At 35.7% G+C, this 21226-nt stretch overlaps 3 pseudogenes across 1 annotated transcript; 1 reads left to right on the top strand and 2 right to left on the bottom strand.

Moving 5' to 3' along the window:
* The first annotated feature begins 1920 nt into the window (after nt 1-1920).
* LOC149166216 (uncharacterized) lies at nt 1921-4932 on the top strand (annotated as a pseudogene).
* A 300-nt stretch (nt 4933-5232) lies between these two features.
* Nucleotides 5233-9797, bottom strand: LOC149166215 (luminal-binding protein-like; annotated as a pseudogene).
* Nucleotides 9673-11405, bottom strand: LOC149166214 (protein PMR5-like; annotated as a pseudogene). Its single transcript, XR_016260405.1, has 5 exons — nt 11196-11405; nt 10920-11091; nt 10644-10838; nt 10363-10521; nt 9673-10268 (listed from the first exon to the last, which is right to left on the bottom strand). The product of XR_016260405.1 is annotated as a protein PMR5-like (transcript).
* Nucleotides 11406-21226: the final 9821 nt, after the last annotated feature.

Genomic DNA, 21226 nt, shown 5'->3' with positions numbered 1-21226 from the left:
TCGAACCAACCAATGTGGCTCATCGTCAGGACAAGTAAAAGAAACAGATCCAACTTTGCATGCTAAATAGTCTAAGCAGAGCCTCCAACAACTATCTTGATCAACGGCTAATTTTGACTTAGGGACTGTAGTCAAAAAGTCAAAATGATAATTTAATGGAAGTTAGTTACCATACCATAGATTATATAAAAGGAATAATTATAGATGTTGATTACGCTATTAGTTATTTCTTTTATATAATCTATGGTATGATAACTAACTCCCATTAAATTATCATTTTGACTTTTTGACTACAGTCCCTAAGTCAAAATTAGCTGTTGATCAAGATAGCCATTGGAGGCTCTGCTTAGACTATTTAGCATGCAAAGCTGGATCTGTTTCTTCTACTTGTCCTGATGATGAGCCACACTGGTTGGTTCGAAACGCGTCGACAAATGTCTCTCTTTATGTGATTTACACCGAAGTTCTACTTATAACTATTATGGATCACAAAAGCCTCAATTCAATATTTTTATTCTTTTTTTATGTTTTTTGACTTATTGGAGTTGACTTTCTAGAGTTTATTAAATTATTATTTTATTGTTTTTGACTAAATGAATACGTTCCTTTTTAATTTTTGTGTTGAATTCTCTAAAGAATTTCCACATTATATGTTCTAATAATGAACTACAATTAAGGGTGATTCTTCACATTATTTACTCTAATGATGAACACATTATTTATTCTAATGATGAACTACAACTAAGGGTTCGAAACGTTGACCCCAAAAACATTATTGTGATTAATCTGTAAGAGCCATTATGAATCATTATGAACCACAAAAGCCTAAATTCTGAAAAAGAAAATCACATTAAAATATCTAACATATAAATAGTGTTTATAAATTAAAATCCATTTTATCATAGAAATTAAAATAATGACTTAGTAACCATATTTAAATTTAATTAATAAGCAAATAAAAGCATAATACTCATAATATAACGAGATTCTTAACCATGGATATTCACCCCCATTTTACTACGAATATTATTAACTTGTAAAGAAGATTTGTTACAATACCATGGCCAATACCACATGCCCAAAAATCATAATTCATTTCAAAATCAAAATATTTTATTTTAATTTTATTTTATCGCAATTTTTAAATTAAATCTAAAATTTTATTTTATGGCATTTTTTAAATTAAATCTAAAAGAAAAAAGTTATGAGGGAGATCTCGTATTTAAATGATTTACATGTGGCCTCAATTAAAATAATTGGAAACAACTTTAACTAGATCTGCTTTCTGTTTAGGATTACAGCCTTGGAAAGCATCTGATTTATCAATATCCTTTGCTTTTACAATCATAAGTAAAAATTGTTTGCTTGAATTTACAATCTTTTTCATCTATCATGAATTTATGAGAGAGAAATTATCTTTGAGTTTATGATCCCTTACAATATATTCAATTCCATCCTTAGTGAGTTGATACTTATTTTCAGTTCGATAGAAGATAACATTCATATCGTAAAAGTACAGACTTCCAAATACAGTTCCACATATGTCTAATGAGACTATGTCTAATTCAACCTCATCTACAAACTTTGACCCAATAGCAAAACGAAGTTTACATTGTTTCGTAACTTGTATTTTAATTTTATCACACATCCAACCTAATAGATATGGCTTTTTATGAGGTTTTGTTTCTAGACCCAACTTATTTACGATTGCTTCGGAAATCAAATTAACTTGTGACCTACTATCAAATAAAGTATCAATTTTAGTATGCTCGGAAATGACTCTAATGTGAAATGCTCATTTCTTTTCCTTGTACTTGTAGATGCTTTATCTGTGGGCGGCTCTAGCTTTTACTTTTGACCCAGTTTATTTCCATATGTTTGACGGCTCTAGCTTTTAGTTTATTAGTCAGTTTATTTCCATATGTTTGACGGCTCAGCTTTTAGTTTATTTATATGTATGGTGTGTGTTCCTATAGATAAACACCTGCAAGAACTGAGAGACCTGTCTTTCCCATTTTGTGATGGCCAAATCCACCCTGCAATCCAGATACTTGTACCAAGAACCACAGAGGATGACCATTCTGCAAAAAGGATTCCTCCGTTTTGTTATTCAAATGTTCAGTGGGTGGATAGTTGTGTCCAGCGTTTTTACAACCGTTTCAGGCAAAGTCGGTGATTGTTCAAGTCAGGAGATGCAATCTCTTCTGGCTTTTAAAAACGGTTTGCATGATCCCGCAGGACGTTTGGCTTCTTGGAATGTTTCTTTCAGCTGTTGCCAGTGGGAAGGTGTCTCGTGCGACAGCCGAACCGGTGCTGTAGATGCGGTGGATTTGCAAAATTGCAATTTGAGCGGCATCTCGCGCCTTGCTGCACTGTTTAACTTGACGGCCTTGGAGCATTTAGATGTCAGCTTCAATAACTTCACTGGTCTACCTATTCCTAAAGAGCTGGGTTTTTTGAAAAACTTGAAATACCTCAACCTGTCCACAGCTGGATTTGCAGGTACCGTTCCATGGTAGCTCGGAAATCTGAATAACTTGAGAGGACTCGATCTCTCTACCCCTGTTTCTGAGTTGAAAAGTCCTGACCTCTCATGGCTTGCTAAACTCACGGCCTTGACAAATCTTTCTCTCAACGGAGTCGATCTCTCGGCAACGTCGTCTTCATGGGGACAGTCAGTGAGTAGTCTTTCCCACCTCTTAAATGTTACAATGTCAAACTGTGGATTGAAGGGTTCCATTCCCCCTTCCCTGCAGAAACTTAGAAACCTACAAACTCTCCATCTGGATAGAAACACTTTTCATTCCGAATTCCCTACTTGGTTAGCGAATATGACCAGTTTGATATATTTGCAGATGAGCAATGCAAATCTCAGTGGATCTCTTTCATTTGAGCTCTCTCAGATGCCTCAAGGCTCAGATACGATCGATTTCCTTGGCAAATAATAAATTATCTGGCAACGTTTCCTAGATTTTTCAGGGCCAATGGAAGAGCCTGACCTTTTTCCAGATGCCAAACAACAGTTTATATGGCTCCATACCATCTTCTATAAGAAATTTGTCATCTCTAACCGTGCTACAACTGCAGAAGAACAATCTGAGGGGAAAGATACTAGAGTCGTTGGGCTCCCTCCACTCGCTCACTGTACTAGACCTAAGCTACAACAAATTGATAGGACCTCTCCCATTATCTCTAGGATCGTTGTCTAAACTGACCTATATCAGTCTGTCTTACAACACTTTGAGTGGAGCAATCTCAGAGTCACATTTCCGAAGTTTGAACAATCTGAAATATCTTGACCTGTCCAGTAACAAATTAACCTTGAATGTCACGTCTAACTGGACTCCGCAATTTGATTTAGATGCATTGAGATTATCTATTTGTCAAATAAAGGGGGGTTTACCCCCTTTTATGAAGACTCAACATTCTATGACGACACTTGACCTATCTAGTAACACTATAACAGGACAAATCCCTTCATGGCTCTGGAATCTCCCCAAACTTGAGAGCTTATACCTTGCACACAATCAGTTGAAAGGGCCAATACCAACACAGTTGTATAACTCGTCGACTTCTTTGAAAGTGGTGGACTTACGAGAGAATCTATTTCATGGAAGCCTTCCCTGTCCACGAAGTTCTGTCTCAGGCTTCCCGTCGGTACTTGATCTGTCGGTAAATAACCTTACAGGTACAGTGCCTTCAGAAATCTGCATGATGTTGCATAGTTCAATTTTCTTATCTTTAGCAGCAAATAAACTCGGGGGCCGGATTCCTCTTTGCATCTGTGAGCAAACAGAGTATCTAGAGGCTCTGGATCTTTCAGCCAATAATCGTAGCGGGTAGTTGCTTTCGAGTTTCAGTAATTGCTCTGCTCTCAAGGTATTGAATGTAGCAAAAAATAATTTGGAAGGGCAGATACCGGTGGAATTCAGAAACTTGAAGAAACTCCAGGTATTGCAGATCAATAACAACAGGTTAATTGGAAATGTTCCCTCATCCCTCCAAAATTGCACAATGTTGGAAATTTTGGATTTGAGTGGAAACAACTTATCAGGCAAAGTCCTTGAATGGATCTCTGATCTTTCAAAGCTCTGCTTACTTGTCCTCAGATCAAATAGTTTAGAATGTGAGATACCTATCCAGATTTGCGACCTTCAACAACTCCAAATTCTGGATCTGGCAATAAACCATGTGTCAGGTTCGATACCACCATGTATCTCAAACTTGTTAGCATTGAGGAATAAAGATTTCGCAAGATCACCGCCAAGTGCGCTTGTCTACGCAAATTACTATAAAGAAGAACTTTACCTGATGGTCAAGGGTCAGGAAATGTCGTATAAATACATCCTCCCCACTATGACTCTTCTGGACCTCTCTGCAAACAATCTCCACGGTCACATTCTCGACGGCATGAGCGATCTTAAGGGTTTACAGTCTCTAAATCTATCACATAATCAATTTACAGGATACATTCCCCTCCAATTCGCGGAACTGGTGAATTTAGAAGCTTTAGATATCTCATCCAATAATTTATCGGGAGGAATACCCAAAAATTTGGAAACTCTGAACTCATTGGGCTATTTAAACCTATCGAATAATAATCTGTCAGGGAGGATTCCAGATGGACTAAAGTTTGAGGCATCTTCATTCTGGGGGAATTCGAAGCTTTGTGGGCATCAAATTCAGCGAAACTACAGTGATCATACATCTTATTCCGGTGCAGGAGAGGACGAAGATGAGGACGGTGAGCAGACAATGCATTGGTGGGAATCATTGGTGGGAATCGTGGAAAGCTGGAATGGGAATGGGAGTTGCAATTGGGTTTGGAACTGTCATCGGAGTGCTAGCTCTGAGTAGGCGATTGGGCAGGCGGTACTTCCAGTTTGTCGATGGCATTTTGGGCTTCTGAAGCTTTGACCATCGTGTATCGTTTCCAGCGGCTGCCCGCCCAGGGTTCGATCTGTGAACTTGGCTGGAATGTCACGCAGCCCAGAGTTATTTTCATTATAATGAAGGATTTGTATTATTTAAATTAAAGTATTTTTTTAATTTATCATTTATATTAAACTAGAAATTGTCCCAAAAGGTACAAAGAGAGGCCGATAGGATTATTAAATTGGAATTGTTGAATTTTTCTAGAAGAGTTAATTGGTTTGTGGAAAACCTTGTTTTCTTGGACTGGATCATTGTGCAATTACTTATCTTCAGATGTTTTGTTTATATATATATATATTACAAGGAAAACATTGAATGTCTTATTTCATTTCTGCTATCCTTACTAATATCCTTTCCGTGCTTTTTCTTGATCAATTTGATGAAATATTCCATTATCCTTTGATCAAAGTCCTCCCCTGCATATTAGTCTACATCCCGGTAAGTTCAAAGCTCGAAAGCCAACCAAAAAAGTCAATGATAACCACCATGCACGTATTCAAATTCCTAATGTAAAACTACCAGACAGAGTTCAGACAGATTACCTCCAAGATGGGTATCACTATTTGTAGCCAAAACCTCAAAAACTCCGTTGTCAATAGTTGGAACGCTGACATCAAATGTGCTACTGCCAATATCAAAAACAACAATATTTTTCTCTCCACCCTTCTTGTCTAAGCCATAAGCTATTGCTGCAATAATATGAGCTACATTCAAGCTAGCAATAACACCAACATCCTTTGTTGCTTGGCGCTGTGCATCAGTAAAATAAGCTGCGCAAGCCCACAAGTTAACAGTCACAATGCAGTCAACAATTGGTTACCCACAACCTCATAAAAAAATAAAATTAAAAAAAATTAAAAAATTTAAAAAAAAATTAAAAAGAAAGCATACCAGGGACAGTCACCACAGCATCCTTTATAGTCTTGCCAAGGAATGTTTCTGCAGTCTCCTTCATCTTAGTCAAAATCGTAACACTGATTTCCTTAGGGCTAAATACCTTTGTCTCTCCATCTCATACCTAAACTTGAATATAAGGTTTCCCATCTTTGTTCACAATCTTGTATGGTACCAGTTTCATTTCCTTCTGAACTTCTTTGTCTTCAAACCTATATAAAAGAAATGTTTTCATATAATTGTGCTCGTCAAGTAAAAGTTTTAAATCATTTTCTTGAAGTTTGGACAAGGCAGAAATCAAATCCTAATCTGACCCCAACCAGAATGTTGTTTGACCCTTGACTTAACATGCCAATTTCATGACTGGCACCCTTGTGGGTTCAATATCAAGGCAAGAATTGGACTTGCAATAAATATAATTGTCTAATGAATGGGCAAATCAGAGATTAGAGTACTTACTTTCTCCCAATGAGTCTCTTGACATCAAAGATGGTTCGTTCAGCATTGACTGCGGCCTGGTTTTTGGCAGCCTCTCCAATCAACCTCTCATTTTCTGTGAACGCCACCCATGATGGGGTAATACGGTTACCTTGGTCATTGGCAATAATCTCCACATGACCATTCTTGTAAACCCCAACACAGGAGTAAGTAGTTCCCAGGTCTATACCAATCACCGTTCCCAATTTCGCAGCTTCTTCCTTCGCAATCGAAGATGCAAGAAGGCATCCTGAGAAAAATTAAATTCCCCATGAAGAGTATCAGAAAATGCCTATATGTTACCAGGGAAAGGATGCCTATATGGTCAAGTTTCTAGCATATATATTTTAACCGATTGCAGGTTTATCGTGGTCAAATTTCTGGCATATATATTATTAGTAGATATTTGTTAAACCGAATAAATTATAAAACTTGGCGTAAGTAGACAGCACAACATGAATAACGAGGAAACATTTCAAAAACCCAGCAATCATTCTTCTAGTAGGCCATCTACATCAAGACAATGTTGTCATATTCGACTCGATCTTATTTATACTTGGAAAAAATAAAAAGGGCTTCCTGTAATAGAAGCAAAGAGATGACTCCTTCCAATTTTAATGCATTCAGACGATGTCGAAAAAATGTTGATGTTGTAAAACTACAACACCACAGAAAAACGTCTACCAAAAACTTAAAATGCAGCTCAATATTCCATCAAAAGAAGCAAGAAAACTTAACAGTCAACCATGAGATCTACAAAAACGCCTTTTCTAAAAACTAACTTAAAACCTAGAAGACAATATAGGGATCTGAAGGATAATATTTCTACACAACGAAAGGAAGCTCAATGTGTTTGAAAACCTTTGAAAAAATTGCGAATAGATCAGAAAAGATCAAACAAAGCACATTTGTCTGCATGTCTTAATCTACCAAACCCTTACCCCAACATCTCAAAAATCACTACCAGAAAGCGTAAATTTAATGAAACCTTATTTTTAGAGGAAACCAGAATGCCTTGCAAAACTCAAAATGCAGCAATAAACAGGGGAAATGACTCCGATCGCTCAAAACAAAGATGCAGAATTTAAACCAACATGAGGGGAAAGAACGACCTACCTGCAACGATAAAAACTATGTACTATGAAGAATTTGAAAATTAAGAGGTTGGGTGTCAGCAATGTCTTTGCCAAAGTGTCATCGTCTAATGAGATTCCTCCACTTGCAATGGGTATGTATTCCATTCATATTATTCATCAAGGGAACCTATAGCTACCCCTCATTCATTTTTATGGGTGTTTTTCATCCACTATTGACACAAATGTGCTAATATTAATAGAAAAATATTTTTTAATCATAATTGAAATTTACATGATAAATTAGCAAGACATTGTAAACTTAATCAATATCATAACCTCACAAACATTATTAAGAATATTTTTGTGAAATTGATGTGTATCATGTTGATTAACTTTTATATCAATTTTTCTAATATTTATAAAAGATGTTTTATAACAAACCTCCAAACTCACATGATAAATTACTAAGACATTGTAAACTTAATCAAAACCATAACCTCAAACTCATCATAAATATTGGTTCAAATTTACATAATAAATTAGCAAGGCATTGTAAACTTAACCAATGCCATATCCTCACACATTATTAAGAATACTTTTGTAAAATTGATATGTATCATCTTAATTAACTTTTACATAAATTTTTCTAATATTTATAAAAGATGTCTTTTAACCAACCTCCAAACTTACATAATAAGTTGTTTTTTACATCATTTTTTTCTAATATTTGTAAAAAATGTTTTATAAAGAACCTCCAAATTTATATAATAAATTGTTGAGACATTGCAAACTTATAACGCGACTTTTTGAAAGCCTTTTCGGCGGGTTTTTCCGATGGAAATCCGGCAGGAATTTATTGGAATCGCAAGTTTGATAGCTAGTTTCTGCACAATGAAAGCGTCCTAGGGGTTTTTCAGGGTGCTGAATCCAAATATGCAGTTAAAAAACCATTTTAACTGCAACAAATCAAGATTTAACCTCAATTTCTTCCACCGGATTCCGTCACCGGAATCTCCAAAAAGTCGCATTATAGACAACTCCATTTCATAAATATTTAAAATACTTATCTATTTCAATGTACCATAAAATTAACCCAAAAAAAATCATTTTAAATATATCCTTTTAAATATATTTACCTTTTATTCTTTAAATTATTTACAATATTTTAAATATATTTTAATTTTCTTCTTAAAATAAGATATTCATTTATAATTTTATAAATCAATTTTAATTTTCAATAATAATTAATATTTAAATCAATTAAATTAAACCATTGTACTATAATTCAAAGACCTTTTATATAACGAAATTTATTTTATCTATTACTGTGAAAAAAAACAAACAAAACATAAATTCGGTACGAAAAGAAAAGACTTGGAATCCAACTTTACATTTGAACATAAACTCAAAATCAATGAAACTATTTTTATACATACCTTTTATATATCGAAATTCGGCCTGTATGATTTTTGGAGACTCTAAGGTAATGGTGGACTTTGTGAAAAAGAAAATCAACATTTCAAAGCTTCACCTCGTTGGTTGGCTGAACAGGATCATGTCTTTTTGGGACGATATGGATGATTCTTCTATAAATCACATTTGCAGGGCACAAAATCAGAAGGCGGACTCTTTATCAAAAAAGGGTCTCTTTTCATCTCAAGGTTTTTGGTTTGTGCAGGTTTTTGCTAAGGAGGAAATTTTCACTATACAGGGATTTTCTCCCCCAGTATTCTAATTTTGTTTAGCAATTCCTCAGATATGTTTTGATCTTCTCTTCATATCAGTTGTTCTCCAAGCATCTTTTTTTTACTGTTTGTAGCGATTTTGTGGATCTTGTATCTATAGATAGGTGGCTTTATTAGTGCAATCTATTCTATGCCAAGGACATGGACAGCATAAATCTTGATGTTAGTTTATTTGTGATGTTTTCTCTCTCTGGGTAGAATTATATGGTCATATCTCAGAATCATATGAATATGTACCTTTTTGAGACCCATTATCTTCCTTATATAATACAATATAGCTTTTTTCGCTCTGAAAAAAATACAAACAAAACAAAACAGTCTCAATATAGTACAATGATGCTTTTTCGTTCTGAAAAATACAAACAAAACAGAAATTGGGTACTAAGAGACCTGGAATCCAACTTTACATTTGAACTTAGACTCAAAATCAATAAAGTTATTTTTATACATAAAGGGACAAAAATATAAATATGGAGCTACTTGGAATTTCAACTTGAGGTTAAAACAAACTTATAAATAATGATACAGATGGGAAATAAAAAATTATTCGCTCTAACATCGAGCGGCGAATCACAAAGTGTAAACGGTGAACTGGGCGGGCAAGGGGTCCCGAGCTCGAAACTCGTCCCGCCAGCGTATTATTGCGAGGGGTCTCGTGATCGAAACTCATCCCGCCAACGATGTATTGACAATTCCAAGCGTACAACAATGAGATGTTTACAAATGATGCGCTCAGGGGCAGAAGAGAGCCGATAAAGGAGCTTACAACAATAAAATGTTTACAAATGATGAGATCAGGCGCAGAAGAGAGCCGAATAAAGGAGCTTGAGATCAGGGGTAGAAGAGAGCCGAGTAAAGGATCTCGTTCCAGATATCGGGAAGCCCAGGCAGACACCAGTGGCTGCAATCTGCGTAGCGTTGGGGATTTTTTCGTTGCCCGACTATCAAATCGTTGCTGTATATCGAAGGGTGCGCGTCCTGCCTGAGCAACGACAGCGTCGTGATGTTGAGAAACGACACAGGCGATCTCATAGCTCTCACAACGCTTTCCGCCACTTGGAATTGGGGAGGATAGGCGCCCAGATACGAAGTCCCTGCCGTAGGTTCTTTCTCGGAGTAACAGTTACCGCCATTCATAGTACTGCAAAGCAGAAAGATTCATTAAAAAATCAAGCAAACGCCATTCATCAGAAGCAATTTTTTCACATTTTCAACCGGATCTGAGATTACTAAACCTGGAATGCGAGGGCGAGAAACTGCGGAAAAGGACTTTCGTTCTGCTGGTATCGATGTTGGAATCGATCCAGTTTGCCCAGGTAGTCATTCCTTTCCGGTAAGCCACCATGAAATCCATGCTCGTGTATAAAGTATTCCCTTCCTGCAGGTAATCCCAACTATTTTGATTTTTTACAGGAACAAAGTGTCAGTCATTCAGTGCGCCATTAAAGATCACAGTGCCATAAAAGATCACAGTAAAAAATCTAACAGTTATCATTAATGGCTTGCATAAAAGTACCCTCTGAGATTGCCTGTGTGAGTCCACCAATGGCCGGAGTTAAAAACAAGAATATCGGCTCCCTTCCATCCTCTGCCATTACTCTCGGCCGAGTCCAGACGAAGCACCACTTTCTGTTGTCCGTCCTTGAACCATAGTGGTCACCATATCCACCAGGTACGGAGCTCGATAAAACGACACTCTAACTCCGTAATCCTGCCAATACCCAAATCATAACAATTTAGCTTAATACAATAACATCACAGAGATCATATTAACTAAGCTACCAGTACCCACCATGGCTCTGAAACTGGAAAGAGTATCTCCAGAAACCACGTATGTTCTGCCTTGCGGCAACGCTGCGTGAAGAAGGCAAATCATGGACTGCCATTGATCTCGATTCAGTGAATCTCCCACAAACATTAATGTTTTCCCCCTCAGCTTCTGCAGCATGTCCAGTGCGTTAAATCTGCGACAATAAAACAGCAAAATCATTTTAATCACTGCAATATAATATTTAATTACTCGAGCAAAGTGTACATATAAATTTATTTGGGATTTTTGTATTCGTGCCTTCGAAGGTTGCAGTAACTAGGCTTCCATCTCCATTTCTGGTAGTCCGAATCAGGCCTTCCATTCTTCTGGCAGTTGAATTCGCCATCGATATAAGGGCATTTACTCCAATCATACAGTGGGTACGATAAATCGTGAACCCAGTGCCCAGAGAATATATTGCATCTGGTTCCAATAGCTACATCCGACATTGTGAGGTTCTGGGATGGATTTAACCTTTTTTTTTTTTGCATAACAGGACCAGGTTCAATGCACAACAAAACTAGGAAGTGAAAAGAAGGCACCAATTCATATTTGGAAAAAGCAGTCTGAGTGTAGTGCATGCTTGCTAGACGACACTTCAAATCAACGGTTGGAAGTGTCTCACTTGATCGAACGGCGCAGGAAAAAATTGTTGACGATTGTTGATGCATAGGAAAACCTATTGACCTAATTAAATTATTATTATTATTACTTGTACAAATTCCGACGGCTGCCCGTCCAGGTTTCGACAGATTGACGCCTGCCCGCCCAGGGTTCGATCTGTGAACTTGGCTGGAATGTCATGTTTTCAGTGTAATTAAGGATTTGATGTCATGTAAATTAGATTTTTTCATCTTAAATTATCTTTTATATTAAATTAAAGTTATTTTTTAAAATTTAAGATTGACTATCGGATATAAATTCCTGGGCTTAGGCATGTGAATCTATGAATGTAACACACACTTGAACTATTTCCCTATAGATTTGATGTTATGCGAACTATTTTTTTATTATTTATTTTTAAGGAATAAAGCCATTTTTAAAGGCTATTTAAATCAAATTTTGAAATTAATAAAAAATAATTAAACTACATGGTATGTAAGAATTTTTTATCTTAATTACAATTTTATTATACGGAAAGGTGGTTTACAAATTTTATGTTTGTAGAAGATTTGAAATAGTTTATGTTAGTATAAAATTTGAAATAGTTTAAATGTTTTATATTTTTAATTTTTTAAAATATATTTTTGATAATTTTATTTTAAATTTTAATTAAAATTATTGAAATTAAATTATAATGTTTTAATTTTTTCTAAAATATTAATGTGGACAAATTATAGCAAATATTAGATAGTAAAGTAGAAAATAAGATATTTTAAGATGAAGTGATAATGGTTTTCTTATGCGATTTTTGTAAGAAAAACCATATAGAGAGTTTTGTGTCAATACAAGTTGTGTAACTATTTTTATTAATAGAAATAAGTCTCTTTTTCTTTTCTAGAATGAAAAAAAAACAGTAAACTTAAATATTATAAATAATATTCTTTATAACAATATTATATAATCAAATATTTATTATTCATTAAAAATTTGATATTAAATTTATATTCATTAAATATGTGAGATTTATTTTTTTCAGGATGAAAAAGCTAGATATTATATTATATGAGAGATATAAGAGGCAATATGTTTACAACTGTAGTTGACCCAAAACATTTGGTCAAAAAGGGATCAGCATGGAAGCATATCCAGATAAAATAACAGGTTCCTGCCAGGATATACAGATCTGAGAGATCCCCATTGTATAAAGATCCAGAGATCATAGAGGGCGTAAATCAAAAGCAGAAATCGCCAATCTGAAGCAAAATATATACATAAGCAAAAGACAGAGGAAGAGGATTCTGCTGAGCAGGAAATCATGAAGCAGCATCATAAACCAAAATGATCCAAGGAAAACCTGTAAAACAAAGATATACAACCTAGAAGTCCGGGAGAGAAACTCTTGGATATAAAAGATTTCCCCTTCAGAAAAAATTTGCAAAAACCATAATCCTGGAGCAGATTGAAGTCCCATTTTAGACAGAGAGTCGGCCTGCAAATTTTTGTCCCTACTGATATGGTGAATAGAGCCTCCAACCAAACAACCCCAGAAGAAATTGATCCTATCCATCCAGCCAATCAGGTGAGGCATTAATATATGATTTTTTCTTAAGACAAAATCTACCATTACTTTCGAATCTCCAAATACCGAGACATGCTATATATCAAGAAAGAGGCAAAATTTTAAAAGTCCAGCGAGAGCCATAGCCTCCGCTTTACTGTTGGAACCTTCCCCCCATTCTAGTGAATGGAGAAATGAGTGCTTTCATTAATCATAATGAGTATACCACAGCCACAAGAGCCTTGCTGCTCAGCTCCGTCGAAGAACGCCTTAGGGAAAGATGAGAGCTCCTTTGATTGATCAGAATAGGCAAACTTTTTTTGATTTATAGGCTTCTGCGGAAGGGCTTCAAAAGAAGCAACAATTTTAAAGAAAATTTCCGAGCAAGAAGATTTAATGCCATTGAAGATATTGCTGTTACGCCACTTCCAAATGCTCCACAAAGAAAGGATGAAGATCCTTCTCCATGATTCCTTCTGCTCGCTACACCATAGAAACATTTCAGAAATTGAAGCATGCGTCATATGCTGAATTCCATAACTGACCTCCAAAGCTTGCCATATTTGTTGCGATTTTTTGCATTTTAAAAACAAGTGAACATTACTTTCCCCCTCTGACCTACATAATGTACATAGACCTGGCCCGTGCCATCCTCTTTTCATTAAATTTTCTTAGGTTAAATTCTTGTTATGAAAGGTTAGCCAAGCAAATAGGATCATTTTCGAAGGGCAGCCATCCTTCCAGAAAATTTGAGGGAAAATAGGATTGGGCGCAAGACGCTTCGAGCCAACTACATGCTGATATACATCTTTAACTCTTACTACGTTCATCTCTTTCGAAATATTCCATATAAGATAATCAGAATCCACAGTACGAAAAATGCCACAGTTTCTAAGGCCCGCCCTAATGCAATCCCATTGAAGTGCGATCGCCTGAGGCATTTGCAGAACATCTGCATCTTTCCATAGAGGAATGGGTCCTTGCCAGCCAGCTATCAAACTATCCCAATAGAAATGACCTCTTATATGAAAGAAATTCAATAAAGACTCTGGTATATTAGCCTCCTCAGCGCCACTCTTGAACTGATCCTTACCAATAAGAATCTTACTACCAGATTGAAAATGCCAGATTAAACTCTTCAAAAAATAGGTTTCAATCTTGCGAAAGCTAAGCCAAATTGAGGAGCCATATGAGGCACCGATCTTTCCTTTTCTGTACCAGAACGGTAAGCCCTTCCTTCCTAAGTATTTCGACTGAATCATGTTACTCCATGGACCTTCACCATGAACAGCTCTCCACAACGACTTGCATAAAAGGGCCTTTCCGAATGAGCGCATATCGATCAAACCCCAACCTCCCATGCTTTTTGGTAAAGAGATACTGGCTAGCTTTGTGAGATGGTATTTCCTCCTATCCACTTGACCACCCCAAATGAAGTTAGCTGATAATCTATTCATGCTGTTAATAATACTCGCAGGGAGAAAAAATAAATGCGCCCAGTAAACAGCGAGTTTATTTAATACTGATTGCACTAGAATCACTCTTCCCGCCAAAGAGAGGCATCTGAATTCCCAAGCTAAAATCCTCCTGTAGAATCTATCCAGGATCCATTTCCAATCATTTTTTGAGTAACCATTAGCTTTAATCTGAAAACCCAAGTAGTTAATACCACAATTGATAGATTGCGCATTTATTCCAAAAAGCTCAGATAACCATGCAATAGCTTCTTGATTTATATCAGTGTGATAGATTGTTGACTTCTCATTGTTAACTTGTAAACCCGTAGCCTTTTGGAAGTTTTTTATGATTTCATAGAAGCATATCCAAGTGAACATGCAGAACAAGCTGAATAAGATGATATCATCAACAAATAAATTGTGTGAGATTGAGATATTTCTGCAGATTTTTAGGGGGCGGCACATGTTTTCCTTGACAGCCTTATTGATATGCAGGGTAAGAGAGTTCATTGCTAGAATAAATAAAAGCGGGGAGAGGGGGCATCCTTGACGAAGACCCCTTTCCGAACGAAAGAAAGGGGATGGAATCCCATTGATGATGATTGCATAGTCCATTGGTTCAACGCAGGCCATGATCCAGTTGATCATGTTGGTTCTCAAACCAATCTTTGCGAGCAAACACCTGATGAAGCCCCAATCCAGGCAGTCGTATGCCTTCCAGAGGTCGATCTTGAGAATAATTGCATCACATTTTTTTGAATGAATAGCATACAGACCCTCTTGAGTACTTGCAACTGCATCATGAATGTTTCTTCCTTTTAGAAAACCGTGCTGCTCCTTTGATAGGAACTCTGAAAAAACTCCTTTGATTCTCTCAGCTATGATCTTCGAAACAATCTTGAAGGAGATGTTACATAGCGAAATCGGCCTAAAATCCTAGAAAGATTGAGCATCCCCCTTTTTGGGAATGAGCGCTATGTTAGTGGAGGAGACTTTTTGATTGATATTTCCTGCCAATCTAGTGCCCTCTACCATCCGCAACATATCAGCTTTGATGATTTCGAAGAAATGAATGAGGAACTCTATCGTCCAGCCATCTGGACCAGGACTCTTGTCCCTTTTGAAGGATTTCATAATAGCAAGCAGCTTATCCTCTGAAATTGGCTGGAAGATTTGATCATTTAAATCATCATCAAACATCCATGGGAACAGATCAATTCCCCATAGAATATCCTGGATTTTGCATTTATTCGATCTTATATACCGATTTTTGAAATATGCCATCGCCTCATTTGTAATATCCTGTTGGGAATAAAGGAATCCCCCTTTTCCGTCACTAATTTTCCATATAGAATTTTTTTCCCTTCTGGAGTTGGCGAAATTGTGGAAAAATTTTGAATTCCTGTCTCCTTCTTTCATCCATATCGCTCTACTTTTTAACCTCCAGAAAGCTTCTTCTTGTTTCAAAATCATCAATTTTTTCTTTTGAAGACCCTTTATTCGACATCTCATTTCGAAAGATAAGGAATTATAAGCCATGGAATCTGCAGCACTGTCTAGCTCCATTTGAATTTCCTAGAGATCTTTTTTATTCGCTTGCCTTTTTTGAAACTGCCACTCTTTTACAACCTTTCGGATTGATTCCATCTTATCTCTGAAAGTCATTAAAGTAGGAAAAGATTTTGAAGACGACATCTCGTTCCACGCTTTTGATATAATGCTATTGAACTCTGGATCCTCTAAACATTGCCTGTTGAATTTAAAAGAGTAGCCTTTTCTGAAGCCCTTATCCCTCCATCCTAGTATGATTGGTCTATGATCAGAAATGAAGATATTCTCGATTGTTGAAAAAGGCATGTCCAGGATGTCAATTAAACTGACGTGAAGGATAAATCTATCGATTCTCTTAGCAATATATGCCTTCTCGACCCTTCTGTTTTCCCAAGTTGTAAGAATTTTGGGAGGGAGAATGTCGATAAAGTTTCTACTTAGAAGCTCATTTTTAATCTTGTCTGCAATAGGATCTTGTTTCTTATTGATACCCCAGATTTCATCCATATTAAGAGTGATATTTAGGTCACCTACGTGGATCTGTATCTACTCATTAGAATGATATTCCTGAATCATCGGGTCTGTGAAATGGATTATGTTCTGATTTACAGAAAGAACGAGCTCGGAATGAGTCTCTATATCTAGATGTTGCCTAGTTTAGACTTGTTTCCTTTGCACTCAGCTATGTTTTCCTTATCAAATATGTGAGATTTATTATTCATTAAAAATCATGCCAAAATTTCCATTAATTCTCCCCATTAAACGACACTAAATTTTCCAAAAACAATGGCCGGTTGGATGGTTGGACTACACTAATAAAGAGAAGCACCGACAAATACAATACAAATTACGCTACGCCTAGACACCATCAAGTTAATAAGGCAAGACTTTTGAACAGCTAACGGAAAATTTAATCGTTTTTATAATACGTGCATAACTTTTCAGTAAAAAATTGATATTTTTCCTTTTTTCAGCGTAGGCACACCTTCGTTGAAATTCAATTCAAAAGTAGACGGGGAGAATTAAGGAGTTTTTGACAGTTGTAAAGAAAATTTTGACTCGGGTAAATATGGATCAAATAAGTGTTTAATCATCAAAGAGCGAATTATACGGCTACTCTGGTCAAATTCCATCCCAAGTTCTCCCTCACAGGTATTTATCCATTTTCTCCCTTCCATCAGAGGTGCATATAGTTATCAATATTGATTTAATTTTTAAAATTGTAAATTTAATAACTTAATAAATAATTATAAATTTTACTGATACTTCATAAAATTTATATAAATATGTAAATATTGTTTTCCTAAGTTTCAATTAAATGAAAATTGTATTTGAATATTGTATTTGCAAACACAGGGATGTAGCTACATGCAAACTTTAATTTAATGAAATTTGTCATTACAAATATATATACTTTCTGTAATTATATGAATATTTTCTATAAATTTCAAATGTTAATACTATAGATGTCAATACTATCGAAACAAAGTAGGGAAGTGAGAAACCCACTGGTATATTCAATTGCATGAATTTTTTAATAAATTTTAATTATATATTTAAATTATTATTATTAAATTTTTTTAAATAGATAAAATTGATTTTTTATTTTTTATTGTTTTTATTTATTTTTTACTATTTTATAAATCTTAAATATAAATAACTAAATATTTAAATAAATAAGATCTATATATTTAAATGATAAACATAAAATTTTATAAAAATATGTCAAAACAAATAACATTCACAATATTTAGTCTAAAAATATAAATGTACAAAGTATTAAAATATTTGAAATGTCTAATAAATAGTATCTATATATTCAAATAATACACCATCATAAGAGAAGAAGGTAAAAATAAATAACATCCATAATTGGGAGTGTCTATTTTAAAGGAGGCTTTCCAATTTTTTTTAATTTAATTATCAGTGGTTATTAAGTGGATAGTAGAGATTTAACTTGAATATGTCAAAATATCTTTAGTATTACATTCATAGATTGAGGGTTAAGATTGATCTCCAAGTTAGTTATTCCCATTTAATTAATTCTTCTCAAAGAAAATGTTATATCAACGTGTGTCATATTGGGCATGTGGTATTAATAACTCATGGTATTGGCCCATAATATTACTGTGAAGCATGGGTTCGTGAACTCAGGGGTGGGGTTCACGAACTCATCCCGGGTTCTCGTCCCCATGAATGGGTACTGGAGTTGGTACATCCCAAATGAACCCATACGAATCAGGTTCGTCCCATAAGAACTTGACACTCAATAACTATGGGATGGGTTCATTTACATAAACTAGTTCGTCGAACCCTGATAATGGGTACATGACGGGTTCATCTGTGGCGTGGGGAAAGAAAAAAAATTTTTTTTATAAAACAAAAAAACAAGTTATAACTTATAACTTAACCCCCAAATTTCATTTGCATTTTCCATTTGCATAGGTTGGACGACGATGCATGAGTTTGTGGTGTTGGCGGTGGGTGCAGATGGTTGGAGATTGGAGGCAGCATACAACAGGTAATGCAAGGTTCATCCACTTCCATTGGTAGATGCCACAACTAACCTTGTGGTTTCAATTTAAATTATAAGATTTTGCTCAATAGGTTTCCACTCACAAAGGGTTCTTAACTTCTTAATAAAAAAATATTTCCACATTCAACGGAAGTCGATTGACATTTCCTCTGACCCTCGTATTATCATCTAAATTTTCATGCATTCCTTCCAGTAGAACTGGAATTTCCCTTCCACAACAAACCAACATTTCCCTGACATTTCTAAATTTTTAGCCTTTTTCTATATCGACAGGAATGGTATGCATTAGATAAGTAGTTATTTTAGCAATAAATAAAAGGTGTGTTTTCATTTAGAGGGAATCCATGTTGTATTTAATTAACATCAGTGCATAATTTTAAGGGTTTCTTGACGCATTAAAAATCTATACATATGTATATACGAGTCACATTTATTTATTTATTTTTTATAATGTCCTTACTTTTAGATTTGGCATTTGGTTAGTATCCAAAATCAAGAATGTCTTCATCAAATCCACAATAACCACTCTAGAAATATGTGGAAAGGAAAAAACCTCCAAAAGGTGCTGGGGGGACAACATTAATAAAATGCAATTTATGTCATCTTGAATGGAAAGGGAGCTATACCAAAGTTAAAGCTCATTTTATGAAGATACCAAGGGAGGGTGTTGATACTTGCACTAGATACCTAGTTGATTCCACTAGACTTCCTAGTGCACAAAGAGAGAAACAAAGGGATGATGTTAAGGCAGGAAAGACAATCTTCAAGCCATGTCATAATGTTGATAAAAATGATGACTCTAATAAGGAAGAATTACCATCTGATAATGAATAAGTTCAAATTGGTGATGAGCATGTACCATCTAGAGCATTAAAAAGAACTACCAGTCATGCATGCAAGAAGCCTAAACTTGGTGGCCTTTATGACATATTTGATGTGAAAGGTAAAGAGGGTGTTGATCTTGTAATAACAAATTTTTTTCTTGCATGTGGCATTCCTTTCAATGCAAATTGTTCACCTTATTTTGATCAAATGTTCCTTGCTATTAATGATGGACTTCTCGGGTATAATGCACGTAATTATGAGAAGCTTCGAACGATGTTAGTGGATAAGGAGAAAGCACGTCTTGAGAAGATGATGTTGACATTGAAGGAATCTTGGAGTGTAGATGGATGCTCCATTGTATGGACGGTTAGACTGATTGTAGAAATCGTTCGTTGATTAACATTATTGTCTCTTCGAATTCTGGTAGATATTCTCTAAATCCCATTGATTGTTTTGGTTAAGAAAAGAACACTTTGTTCTTGAAAAACCAATTATGTGATGCCTTTGTTGAGGTGGGGTGTAACAGCCGTGGTTAAAAACTCATGTAAAAATATATAAGACCATAGTTGATGGGACACATATTCCAAGCTGAATGGTGGGCAAACATCTTAGTGGGTGTTCACTTCGATTTAATATGGCTAAGGAAATTGGCAAAGGTAATGGAAAAGGCTTTGGAAATGATTGAGACATTTATTTATTAAAATAAAGGAAATTAGGAGAAAAGGGAGGTTAAAGGTCACAGGTTTCATGTAAGGAGGAAAATGAACGAAAATAATGGAAAATGAAGAAAACAGAGGCCTTAATGATAAAAACGCTTATGAGGATCAGTTGGCAAGGTTTGGTTAGTGTAAAGATTAGTCAGTTCAGTTTTGGAACTCTCTCATTATTCTCTCTCTCTCTCACTCTTGGACACTTAGATTTTTCTTGGAGCACTTAGCATTGGGTCAAGAAAGGCAAAGAAGGAGAGAGGAAGGAAGAAGCAAGAAAGGAAGTGTAGGATCAAGCAGCTACAACAGGATTCTTTGCAGGTATCGATTTGCATGTGTGTTTTCCTTGCTATATTTGGTATGCATGGTATTGCATGTGGTTCTTTTGTTGTTATGGCATGGGTTTTTCTAGGTGTGACAGTATTTTCGGCCTAGCCTTGCCATTCCCAGATAGACATGGTGTGATGGGGTTCTCATTTTTTGGTTGAGCTGGATTGTCGGATGGATTCGAAGTTGAATGAGGTGGATCTCCCAATGCTAGAACACATGGCCTAGTGGTCCCTGAATCAGACTGTGGATCACAGTAAAGCCATGGACTAGTAACCCCTAAGCCATATCGTGGGTTGCAGTAAATCTAGGATTGTGTGCCTCGATGGGCCTAGGAATCCTTGTCAGTGAATGATGGGATATACGGTAAAGCCTGTAGATTTTTACTTGTAGATTCCACAATTCATGTAATGTACTAAAACATAAGACAAGAATCTACTCTACTCTCAACAACGAAAACCAATAATGATTGATGAAAAAAATAATAAGAAAGAGGAAGAATATCAATCGCACATAACACAATATTTCTCTAGGGAAAGCAACTACTCGAAACCCCGACTATATTTATTGCATTAATCAGAAATATGAGAAGAAAATACAATGCTTGTTCTCAATAGAATAATCCCTACACAAGTATGATCAACTCTCTGCCTCAAAAGTCCACTCTAGCCAACACTTAGCCAATTCTGTTGTCTTCCAAGCCCTTATTTCCTTGTACAATTCCT

The sequence above is a fragment of the Pinus tabuliformis genome, chromosome 5_1 (genome assembly GCF_031772625.1).
Source record: "Pinus tabuliformis cultivar Carrire ecotype Pingquan chromosome 5_1, CPIR1, whole genome shotgun sequence".
Classification (NCBI taxonomy): Eukaryota; Viridiplantae; Streptophyta; class Pinopsida; order Pinales; family Pinaceae; genus Pinus; species Pinus tabuliformis.
The sequence above is the reverse complement of the archived record's forward strand: the minus strand, read 5'-3'. Positions and strand labels throughout refer to the sequence as shown.